Genomic DNA, 12,650 nt, shown 5'->3' with positions numbered 1-12,650 from the left:
AAAAAAAAAAAAATCGTTTGATGGCTGAGGAAGGAGCAAGAGCTGCTAAAAGACATTTGATTATAAATGCTTTTTAAGGTCCTACATTCAGGGCAGTTTCTTGCCATTAACAATTTATATACAGTGAGCATGTACAAAGTGTGATCAGGGTTTAGGAAGCAGAGTCGGATCCTTTAGAAGGAACGTTAGAAACGGCAGGAAACCATTAGCCTCTGGAACACCTGGAGAGAACATGGGTCACGGTAGAAGGAAGGAGGCCTGACATGGCCTTTGGTAGCGGGAGGTGGTGTGCCAGGGGAACAGGAGCCAGGCAAGCCAACACCCCCATCTTGGTTTCTTCCCATCATCAGCCTGGCTGAGTTACTGCCTCTGCCGGCCGAACCCGCGGTAGAAGTTGGTGGGAACAGGGCGAGTTGCCGAGGTGTCTACGCGCTGCGAGGGGGCGGGGAGGGGGATAGAGACGGTATCGATGGTCTGGGCTGGGCACCTAGAAAGCCAAAAATGAGATTTTTAAAAATGAAGAGCGGTAGAGCAGGATGGGGACAGCAGGGTGGAAAATGAGCTGCCCTGCTGATGGAGCTCAGGATAAGGCTGATTGCAGAGGACCAGAATGTTCTCTGATGGGCTTGGAAGGGCTTCCCCGTGCAGCCGCCCAAAAACTGGTGTGCGACTCCCAAGTCCTTTAAGCTCTGCCCTTGGCCGAGGTCACAGGCTTCCTTAAAGAGACAACCGGGGAGCAGTCTCCACCTTCCATCCCGCCCTGCTGGTGCTTCCACAGCAGGCAGACGCCATAAATAGTACACAGTCCATGATGGCGGTGCCAAAGCAACACTGTAGACACAGAAACGGGCAGTCTGCCAAGGCCTGGAAGAGGATCCTTGAGACTTTCTTTTATCACTTTGTGTTCAGATAGACATTTTCTTTTTCCCGGTGCTGGGGATCAACCAGAGGGTCTTCAAGGCAGGCACTGTACCATGGAGTTACAGTCCCAGCCACTGATACATTTTTTAAAAATGATCTTTATTTTATGGTATAGGTGTTTTGCCTGTATGAGTGTCTGTGTGGGGGTGTCAGATCCTCTGGAAGGAGAGTTACACACAGTTGTGGGTGTTTGGGATTGAACCCAGATCTTCTGGAAGAGCGGCCAGTGCTCTTAACTGCCGAGCCATCCCTCCAGCCATCGGATAAATGTTTGCTGTATCTCTTCTGGAATGGGTCTGTCCCAAGGCCTGTTTCTGGCAGAGGAGCAGCCCGAACCTCTTTTGGAGTTCCAGGAAGGAATGAGTCAGTCATTACACAGTTAGTTCCTATGGAAATCTCAGGACGGAGGCTTACGTAACCAAGGAACCAAGAGATAGGTTTCCAATTCCAGCCATTTTGATTTCAAATATTTTCCGGAAAATATGTTAAAGGGAGGTTTGGCTTTTGTGACAAGAACTTATTCTAGCCCCAGTGAATGGAGATGAAGCTTGGCCACCCGGCAGACCTGAGTTGAAAAGTCTGTCATTAACTAGATGTTGGCTTTGCCCATCTCCTCCCTTGTAATGTGGAGCCCTTGCTTCATGGGGAATGGCAGCTATTCTTGATCTGTAGGCAGCAGGAGACTGTGTCCCACACTGAGTGTAGTTTGAGCATGGAAGACCTCAAAGCCCTCCCCCACGGCGACACACTTCCTCCAACGAGACCACACCTCTTCATAGTGCCCCTAGCTGTGGGCCACGCATTCAATATCTGTGAGTCTATGGGGGCCATTCCTATTAAAACCATGACACCTAACATTCACGAAACCCTTAGTTGACCTCAGCACCACTTAAACTGGATGTGGCAGCTCAGGCCTGTAATCCCCACACCCAGGGGATATAAGCAAGGGATTCACAAGTTCAAGGGCATCCCTACCTGCACAGTGAGCTTGAGGCTAACCTGGACAACCTTTCTCAAAATAAAACAAACCAAAAACAAGAAGGATGGATGGATCATGTGTGGCCCAAACCCGCTCTTCTGAGCGGATTATCTTGACTGGGGGACGTCAGGTACTATGATAGGAAAGCTTGTGTCAATTTCACATATAATATGAATTTTGGATAACTGGGCTCACTAGGGCTGTGTGGTTAGAATGGCGGAAACCAACTGAATGACAAGTGGAATTCTCAAAAGCTTAAGATGTTTAACTTAGAGACAGCATTGCGGTGAGAATACAAGTGCCATAACCAGCCGGGCGGTGGTGGCGCACGCCTTTAATCCCAGCACTTGGGAGGCAGAGGCAGGCGGATCTCTGTGAGTTTGAGACCAGCCTGGTCTACAGAGCTAGTTCCAGGATAGGCTCCAAAGCCACAGAGAAACCCTATCTCAAAAAACCAAAAAAAAAAAAAAAAAAACAAGTGCCATAACCAACTATGACAAGATGTTGAGCGGTTGAGCACAGCAAGATTAATGTGGTTTGATGGCTGCCATGAACACCCCCCAAAATTACTTCACCCAACAAAAAGCAGGAAGCAGTATGGAGATAACTATGCCAATATTTCCAAATATTGTCTTTAAATGTTTGTTTACATTTAGACGGGGATATGCTATAGAGATTTGCATTGGTATGGATCTTGGTTTATTGATACAAATTTAAGGTCAGTTTTGTTATATCTATATTTCTGCTCTTGATTAAGGTATTGTGTTTGTACAGCTCCTTTAAAATACAATGTATAATTAAGAAATATAGATTAATAGATAATAATCTATAATAGCCAAGCTTATCGTCATGTTAGTTAGATTTTCTAAATATACGGAGATGTATTTTGGATAGATAGGTATTCCTCAAACCTTTCAAAGACTACAGAATATGGAATTTAAAATGTTTTATGAATTTGGGACTTTTCATGACAGTGAGACACATCTGCTCCTGGTAGCACCAATCTACTTTAAGAGAGAGAAAGATAGGCATCGAAGAGGCTCCTTATGGAGTTTGCTAGTCATTTGGGAAGAAACTGCTTTTGTCTAGACTGCTTCATGGTATGCTGTAAAAGCTGGACATGCAGGACCCACAGAGAAATGACTGCTGAACTTGCCTAAAGGTGAGATGGTCCTTTGGGTTTCCTGCTTCATGAAGTAGTCTGCCAAACATTCTGCAGGACACAGAAGAAAGTGACTGGCAAACTGCCAATATAGGCAGAACTGTCTTTGAAATTTCCTGCTTCATGGAAAAGTCTATTAAATTCTATGATCCAATAGGTTGAAGATGGATACCACAACATTACAGAAGAACTTTGGGTGACTGTCCCAGGCAATGAGATGTCTCTGTCAATTCTAGAGTTTTAGAAGTTGCTTACAATGCATTTCCTGTTTACTTAGATAATATTATAGCCTTCTGGAGTCTTTGATTGAGTTGAAGAATTGATAGTTATAGTTTTCCTTAGTTATGATAAAAGATAAAGTAGATATAAATATTGTAACTATAATTCTTGCTTGATAACTGTTTTGTTATATGTAATTTTTCTACGTTAAAGTTAAAACCTTTTTTATTTAAACAGAAAAGGGGAGGTGATGTGAGAGTCCCCTCTGTGCGCTGTCATTACCATAAATAAATTTAAAAAAACCTGCCTTGGTCTGTTGATAGGGAAGAACTTAGGTAGGGAGGGAAAACAGAGCTGAATGCTGGGAGGAAGAAGGGTGGAGTCAGAGAAATGCCATGGATCCGCCACCGGAGGTAGATGTGTTGAAACTTTACTGGTAGGCCATGATCTCGTGGTGATACACAGATTAATGGATATGGGTTAAATTAAGATGTAAGGGTTAGCCAATAAGAAGCTAGAGCTAATGGGCCAAACAGTGATTTAAATAATATAGCTTCTGTGTGATTATTTCAGGGCTGAGCAGCCAGGAACCAACAAGCGACCTCCTCACAACAAGGCATGTTGAAAACATCAGTGTCTGCAGCTACGTTGCTAACTTCATGACGACCAGGGACAGAGAAAGAGGCCGTGAACCAATGTTGATCCTAAGTGACGCACTTCTTACAAGTAAGTCCGTGTCTTTCCCCTGTTCCTTGACAATTGCCTACATGTATGCAATGTACGTGGTCAGTTTCGCACCACCTCTCCTTTCTAGTCCCAATGAGCTCCTTTTACCCAAGTTTCCTTTTTATTGTCATGCGTATTCCATTTGTTTTGTGGCCCACTGGGGTTAATTACTTGCATGGGTGGGGAGTCATTCACTAGACCGTGGGAAACTCACAACCGGCTACACCTCAGAAGGAAAGGGTCTTCCTTCCTCAGCAGCCACTAACTGCCAATAGCTCCGCAGGGTGGGGCAGCCCCCTCTCATCCAAGATGGGATGTTGATGAGCTACCCAACTCTTAATAATCCATTTAGCTATGACCTCATCACCAGCTTAAACCATTGATGAAGTTGGGTATCTTCATGATCTACTCACCTCTCAATAGTGCCACTGTGGTGGTTTGGATGAAAATGGCCTCCGTGGATGTAGCACCTGTGCTTCAGGATGGTTCAGGAGCCGGGCAAGGGGCTGGAGATTAAGGAACACAAGAGACATGGGTCATTCGAGAAGAGGGAATACTGAATGCCGTTTATTCAAGCTTAGAGAAAACCTTCTATTCCTAACTGCTGCACAGTGGAAATCCTCCAGGCAGGTGGGAAATTACCAGGTTCAAGACACTATAAGCTAACCCCCAGGGTGGGCAGAGGGAGCACAGGAACAAACCAGATGTTTTGCTAGAAACTGCAAGTTGTCCCCAATATGAACTCTGGGAGGAGGGGTAGACCTGTGGGCTCTACACACGGACTTCTGGAGAGTGGCAGTCTTAGGAGGTGTGGCCTATCAGAGTAGGTGTGACCTTGTTGGAGGAAGTGTGTCACTGTGGGGGTTGGCTTTGATGTCTCCGATGCTCACAGGACCACCCTGACCTCAGTTAACTTCCTGATGCCTGCAGGATGTGGAACTCTCAGCTGCCTCTCCCGCACCACGTCTGCCTGCATGTGCCGTGCCTCACCATGATGATCACGGGCTGAACCTCTGAACTGTAAGCCACCACAATCAAGTGTTTCCCTTTATAAGAGTTGCCATGGTCATGGTGTCTCTTCACAGCAATAGAAACCCCAACTAAGACACTGGTAAAAGCCAGGAGTTTGTGTCCTTAAGTACTGAGGGGGAGCTTTCCTAGCAAAGAAAGTGCTGTTTCAGGGGTGTCATTAAAGCAGCGGTTATGGCCACTCAGAAGAGGCAAGGTGCAGAGGGCCCTTCACTGCAGGCCCGCAGACCCTGGGATTCCTCAGGGAACCGGGGCACTTTTCAGAGAGAGGCTCCATGTGCCACACTCTGAGCACAAGAGTCTGTCAGCCCTGTGATGTCATTGCGACTGTATTTTTTTACCCTTTGTGTTTTTTTCAGTTGAACTTACCATCACCCCAAAGGCAACCTGGTGGGAGGGACCTCTGACCGCGAGGTGGTGGAGTGTGAGGGTCCTAGAAATGGGCGGGAGTAACAGAACCAAGCTGGCCAATTTTCTGTAAGTGCCTGATGGAGGTGGAGAAGTTAGAGGGAGGACGGGTCATTTATTCAATAGCTCATTCGTTTGGGAAATTTTTATTCATTTCTGATCCAGGAGCCCTCCTAGGCATGGGGGAGCATGCAAAGGGGAGGGAGCATAGAAAAATAGAAAAATAAACATTTTTTTTGGTCTGTTTCAACAAAATTTACAATCCCAACCAGGCATGGTGGCACATGCCTGTAACTCAGACTTTGGGAGGTGGAAAAAGTTCAACATCATCTTGGGGTACTGAAATGTGCCTAGGCTGCTCTAGACTGTCTCGAAAACTAACAAAAAGAGCCGGGCATGGTGGTGTATGTCTTTAAAACCAGCACTCAGAAGGCAGAGGCAAGTGGATCTCTGTGAGTTGAGGTCAGTTTGGTCTACATAGGGAGTTCCAGGACAGCCAGGCAACATAGAGACCCTGTCTTGAAAAACAAAACATAACCAAATTGTAAAAATAAATAAACAGGGGCTGGAGAGATGGCTCAGTGGTTAAGAGCACTGGTTGCTCTTCCAGAGGACCTGCGTTCAATTCCCAGCAACCACGTGGCGGCTCACAACCCTCTGTAATGAGATCTGATGCCCTCTTCTGGCCTGCAGGCAGGCATACATTCAGGCAGAATATATATACATAATAAATATGTCTTTAAAAATAAATAGTTTAAAATTATAGTTCAAAGAGGTGAACAGAGGTTAAAAAAATGGATGTAATTTAGTGGATTGGAGATCAAGGTTGTTTTCTGGAGGCGGTGTGCCTCAGCTTTGCCGTCACTGACAGTGTCTGAGGCACCTTCGGGGAGGATTCGCTTATTTGGCTAGGAGTTTCGGAGGCTTCAGTCAACGCTCTCCTGGCTCTGTTAAGTTCCGGCTCACAGCAAGGCAGGAGCACCATAGAGGAAGCTTAAGATGGGGGACAGCCACTCACATCACAGCCGCCAGGAAGCAAAGAAGAGGAGCAGGAACGGCTCAGAGCCCCCATGCCTTCAGATTCCACCAGGGACTCACTTCCTATCCTGGGCCCTGCTTTTTAAAGTTCCACCGCTCTCCCTAAATTTTTTCAGAGCTTAAGTTCAAGCCTGTGCCATCAGTCCCATCCCTGGGGACAGAAGTAGGCGAAGTCAAACCAGAGGTTCTCAAGGAGAAAAGACCAAGTTCATGATTGTATGATTAAAGCAAACTGTATTTGGGGGTGCACCCAGGACTGGCCAGTTGGCTGTCTCCCCATAAGTCAGGATTTGAGAGAGCAACCCTTGCTGGCCTTTTGAAATCCCTTTTATAGGTGAGAGAAGGTGTTCACAGGAGCCAAAGAGTTGGCTGTTAGACACAGTTAAACACAAGGGAAGGAGCAAGGCAAGGATATACAAACAGGCAGATGGGGGTCACAGTTTACATCAGACCTAAGAAACAGAAACGTATTTGTTGCATGAATAATAAAAACCTGCCTCTATTCCTGCAAACGGGACTTCTTCACCCCCTCTGCCCGGTTGCTGTGAAGCCTTAGGCAACAGCCGGGGTAGAGTGGTGCCGGCTCACGGGACGACAACTCAAAACCGCTAGTCGTTCGTTACCGTCATTGAGACGGTTATGACCGAAGAGGTTGTTAAAACTAAGAATAGCTGAGTGCTTAGGCGGTGTAACCTTTATTAAAATAATCTACCCCAGCAGAACCGTGCCATCCAGTAGGGATCACCTAGCTTAACCAGTTCCGGAAGTAATTGACGTGCTTCCTGCTAATTAACGCTGTGGATTAGCGGTGCCCCCAGGGAAGGAACAAGAGAGCAGTAAACTTTAATAAGGACTCCAGGGAACGGCTCTAGAAGGGAGGGGTTGCCGAGGCAAGCTGAACCTGGTGGGGAGGAGATTCAGAGAGAATTGCGGCAGGAACTGGAGGCCTCTAAACGGGGAGGAGATTCAGAGAGAATTGCGGCAGGAACTGGAGGCCTCTAAACACACTTCAGGTACCGTGACACACCTGGGATGTTTAATGGCACTACCTTGGATGTTTAAGGCCTTTCCCGTGAGTACAATATTTCAGAATGAAAAGGGAACTTCGCTGTAAAGTGTTGGGGGAGATTAGATCACGCTGTGAACCCCGAGTTTGCATTCACATTAATTAATAAAATTAACCTTGGGTCAGGAGGCTGAGTTAGCTACTAATTGACGGACCGTCATCATAGAGCCTCAGGGGGCATCTGGGAGAGACAGAGAGATGCCCCAGAAGCAGTGGGGAGGGATTTTGAGTGGCATGGGTTTTCTGTGTAGCCTGTGGACCCCAGAGTACTCAGGTGGCAGAGGGCGGCAGGAGGATTCCAATCTAAACCCTAATCCAGATTCCAGATTCTGTCCGCCAGCTACCAAGCCGGTGATCCAAGCATAAATGTCATTGTTGTTCACTGTTCCCTTTTGGGCTAGAGTGTTCTATCACTAAAGTGTAACACCAGCCCAAGCACCCCCCCCCCTCTCCATCCCTAACTCCATTGCTTTGGCTTAAAAGTGGTCCCTAAAGTTCAGGCGTCAGAACTTAATCCCCAGCACCACAGGGCTAAGAGCAACAGTCTTTAAGAGGTGAATAGGGTCCTGGGGTCTGTTCTCACAAATGCTAATGTGATCATCTCCAGAATGAGCTCATTAGAAACGTGTCTCTGTGTCTCTCCTTTTTCTCCATCCTCCCTCACCCCCCCCCCCACACACACTTGTGGGCCCTGAGATAAAGGAAGGTGCTTCCCAGATGCCCCCAGATGCAACATATATCCTTTGATTCCAGACTCCCCAGCCTCCAGAGCGATGAGCCAGTCACTCTGTTCACTGTGAGTTACTGAATCTCAGAGATGGGTGACAGCAGGCTGGACTAAGACAGTCCCTCCGTTAGGAAACAGCTCGTGGCCAGCGAGGGGAGTTCATGGGCTAAAGGCAGTTTGAGCCTTGGAATCCACATGCCAGAAGGAGGAACTGACCTCTGACCTCCACCCACATGCCACGGCAGGGGAACATTACACACATACAAATTAGTAAGCATGAAAGCAAATGTTGGGTTTGGTGTTGTGTGTACAACTGTAATCCTCGTGCTTAGGAAGATAGGGCTGGGGGATCTCCATATTGAGGCCAAATTAAGCTACAAAGTGAGCCCCCCCCCCAAAAAAAATTCTTACAAGCACTTTTAGTCGGTAGCACGCTATTTTGGTTCATGCCATACCAATGCAGCCATTTCAAATTGTTAGGTCATTAGCTTGTGCTGATTATTTAGTGCTGTGTAGCAAGTCATCCCTAACTGTGGGAAAACAGCGAACACTGTCTCAGTCTCTGTGGGGAATACTTTGCATGTGGCCGTGGCTCTGGGTTTATTAAGAGGGTCCTAACCTCAGCTCTCAGCTGGGCTGTGCTCGGCCTAAGGCTGGGGGGAAATGGGGGGGGGGGATTCTCCAACCTCACTCCCAGGCAGCAGGACCCAGCTTTTGCTAAAGTTCCAGCTTTTGAAGCCTGTCCTGGAACTAGCTCTACCAGGCTGGCCTCGAACTCATGGAGATCCGCCTGCCTCTGCCTTCTGAGTGCTGGTGGTATTAAAGGTGTGTGCCACCACCACCCGACTAGAATTGGGGTTTGAAACAGAGAACATACTATGAAGGACGCTGTGGTGGCTATTCAACTTGACCATATCTGGAAGTAAGTAAATCGCAAGTGTCTGGGCACACCCGTGAGGGATTTTTCTTGATTGGCTCATTTGAAGTGGGAAGACCCACCCCAAATCTGGATCTTCTGAGGTGGGAAGACCCACTTTAAATATGGGTCAGGTTTTCTGCTGGCGGCCTACGTAAAGGACAGGGAAGAAGGAAGCTTGCTTTTTGCCTGCTTGCCCTCAATCTTGCTAGCAAGTCCATTCCTTGGCTGGCATCAGAGCCTGCTTCTTCAGGATTCCAGTGTGCACTGAAGATGAGCTCAGGCATCCAGCCTTGTGGGCTGAACTGGATTTGTGGCCCTTCCGTACAGAGCAAGCCATTGTCGGATTAGCTGAACCACAGCCTGTAATCCATTCTAGAAAATCCTATATGTCTATATGGAATTTATTTTATCACATACAAATGTATATATGTGGGATTCAAAAGATCCATATATATATATATGAATATCTACATGAATCCTTTTCTATCTATCAGTCTGTTCACTCTATAGTCTCAGTTACTCAGGGCCAGGGCCAGGGCCAGGGCCAGGGCCAGGGCCAGGGCCAGGGCCAGGGCCAGGGCCAGGGGATCTTGTGTTTAAGGTCAGCTTGGACTACACTGAAACATCCCCCAAAATAAACTGACCAAACAAAAATCTTAGAATTAACTTTTTTTGGTATTGGGGGCTGTTGACCTCAGACCCTGATTTTCCTCTAAGCAACTTGATTTCCCGTGTTTGCAGCTGCTCTGAGCACGAGACCCTCAGGAGCTCCTGATGGCAGGGGAGTGGCTTCTGGTGGGTTTGGCTGGGGCCTGGCAGTTAATCATCAGTTAAGGATCCATATATAAGCCGCTCTAGTACACAATAAAGGGGGCATTCCTGTTTCAAGGATGACCCGTGTCTCTGTCTGTGTGTCTTTGTGTGTTTCGTTCTCCAGGCTCTTGCCCGGCTCACGAATGGTCCTGTAGTGCAGGCTCCTAACTACATGTGTAGTACCATAGTACACGTAGTAGTACGGATGGTACATTTTGGGTCTCTGTATGTATAAACTGCAACTGATCCTAGTAGTTAGTATTATTTCTGTTATACAGAAATAACAGAGGAGTAAATCTAGCCAGTAAGAAGGGGTCCTGAAATTCAAGTCAGGTAGTCCATCAGATCACAGCTAGTGCCTCCTACTCCTCTTGGAATGACTAACTTAGCAACCTGCAGTAATATTTCATTTGTATTTTAACAAATAAAGTGTGCCTGAAGATCAGAGAGTAGAACAGCCACCCCGGTTAGCCTTACAGACCAGGCCGTGGTGGCACACACCTTTAATCCCAGTAGCCACACTAGTTTGCCAGAGAAACAGTGGTAGTGGTGCATGCCTTTAATCCCAGCCCTAGAGAGGAATATAAAAGGGGAAGAAACAGCCCTCAGACACAGGTTCATTCTGAGACTCCTGGAAGCAGGATCATCATTTTGGTCAAGATAAAAGCTAGTGACTGGGACCTTCGGGTTGAACCCCAATATCTGTCTCTGGGTTTTTATTTTTTTTAAATATTTATTTATTTGTTTTATTATGTGTACAGTATTCTTCCTGCAGGCCTCATTACAGATGGTTGTGAGCCACCATGTGGTTGCTGGGATTGAACTCAGGACCTTTGGAAGAGCAGGCAATGCTCTTAACCGCTGAGCCATCTCTCCAGCCCTCTGGGTTTTTATTAACTGTGCTAAGGCAACTTTTGTTTTTTTTTCTTGCTTTCTTACTTACCTGAGAGATATTTATATGTTCTCGATATAGGAGGAGCTCAAATAAACAACATCTTTCTCAACCTTTCTGTAATTTTTACGCACACACACTTACATGTTTGCTTTTTTGAGATAGGGTTTCTCTGTGTATCAGCCCAGGTAATCCTGAAACTCGTTCTGTATACCAGGCTAGCCTCAAACTCACGCTATATCTCTCTCTGCTTCCCGAGTGCTGGGATTAAAGGCGTGGGCCACCACTGCTTGGTTTACTTATGTGTAATATATAGCCACACATACTTTCCCCCTCCCCCATTTTGAGATAGAGTCCTGGGCTGACTGTGAACATACTAAGGAGCCAAAGACGGCCTGTAATGTCCAGTCTTCCTGTATGTGTCACCCCAGTACTGGGATTAAAGGCATTAAGGCACAACACCAGGATTTTATTCATTGTTACAATTGTCTGTTTTTAAAAACGGTCTTGCTGTGTAGCTCTGGCTGGCCTGGAACTCTCGATTTTCTTGCTTACTTATGCTTGTAAATCCTAGGACAATACTTTCCCACAGATTCTTAAGTAAAGCTATAAAGTTAATGTGCCAGGCATCGTTCACAAAAGTAAACAGATCCCCAGCTCCGGGTGCAGGCGTCCTGCAGTGCTGGGCCGCACAGGGTGTTTGGATCTCCACCCTAAGAGCACAGCAGCCAAGGACATTCGATCCAGGTTTCAGTGAAGCCGACCGGGAAGCCCTTGACTGCGCAGAGGCCATGAGTTTCTGTAGCCCACTCTCAACTGGTTGGGAAACAGGCACATCGGGTAGCAAGCCACTAAATCAGTGGGCCTAGCAAGAAAAAAAAAAAAAGCAGCAACTTCAGGCCAGGGCAGTGGTCTGATGGACTGGCCGACCTGAAACTTGGAGGAAGGTGGGGGATGGTGCGCTAAGACGAAACCTGAAAAACTAACAGCCATGTTCAGTGACCGAGAGGGAACGCAGTGTGCCTGAGGACGCTTGGAGGGACACTAAGAAAACACGAGGTGACCATGGCATTCCGGAAGGGTAGCTCCGGCGTCGATCCCCTCCAGGCAGAACTCAGGCGGGCGAGACGCTGGCACGTGGGGCAGAAGGAACAGGAAAGCGAAAAGAGGCCGGAGCGAGCCAGCTCGCCACCTACCAGCCGCGGATGCTTGGTGAGAACGCGGGTGCGAACGCCGGGCTCCCCGGGATCCCTGCAGCAGGGAGGTACGGAGCGCCCAAAGAGCCCGCCGGGTGCGCCCATGCTCTCGCGGGCGCGCGCTTTTCCCGGACTCGCCGCTCCGCCGGCTCGCGGGCTTGGGGGCGGGGCGTGTCCTGGAGGGGGCGTGTCTGGGCGTGGCCTCGGGCGCGGGCGCCGCGGAGGGAGGGTGTCGCGCAGAGGGAAGCGGCCCGCGGCGGAGGGAGGGGAGGCCAAGTCCTGGAAGTGGAGCTCCGCGCTGGGACTGGTTCCTTCGCAGCCATTTTCTGTCCAACCAAACAGCCGATTGGAGACGGGAGCCAACCAGGGCTGCATTGGAGGTTTGTGTCTCGCTTCGGCCAATGATCGCTCCTAAACCGACTCCACTTTAGCTCGAATGAAATGTCCGTCTCCTCCCGGCGCCGTCCCCGCCGCCCAACGCCGCATCGGTCGGGGGGCCGCTCTCCGGCCGCAGCCTCCCGGAGGGCCGGGCCTCCTGGGCGAGGCCGCCGCTGT

At 48.2% G+C, this 12,650-nt stretch overlaps 1 protein-coding gene and 1 long non-coding RNA gene across 3 annotated transcripts in view; one reads left to right on the top strand and one right to left on the bottom strand.

The window, feature by feature from the left end:
* Window positions 1–49: 49 nt before the first annotated feature.
* Window positions 50–12,230, bottom strand: LOC113457373. Its single transcript, XR_003377964.1, has 3 exons — window positions 12,096–12,230; window positions 4,421–4,513; window positions 50–487 (listed from the first exon to the last, which is right to left on the bottom strand). It is a non-coding gene; the product is annotated as an uncharacterized LOC113457373 (long non-coding RNA).
* The window catches only part of Nfyb (nuclear transcription factor Y subunit beta), a 17,041-nt gene continuing 16,485 nt past the window's right edge, over window positions 12,095–12,650 (top strand). The window contains exon 1 of one of the 2 annotated variants that reach the window (XM_005358229.3): window positions 12,095–12,111. The gene's annotated coding sequence lies outside the window, so the exon portion shown is untranslated. Of the gene's footprint in view, window positions 12,112–12,330; window positions 12,476–12,650 lie in introns of those variants that run through there. The other variant, XM_005358228.2, reaches the window with a different exon arrangement.

The sequence above is a fragment of the Microtus ochrogaster genome, chromosome 24, assembly GCF_000317375.1.
Source record: "Microtus ochrogaster isolate Prairie Vole_2 chromosome 24, MicOch1.0, whole genome shotgun sequence".
In the NCBI taxonomy this organism is placed as follows: Eukaryota; Metazoa; Chordata; class Mammalia; order Rodentia; family Cricetidae; genus Microtus; species Microtus ochrogaster.
This window is presented reverse-complemented; position numbering and strand designations above follow the sequence as displayed.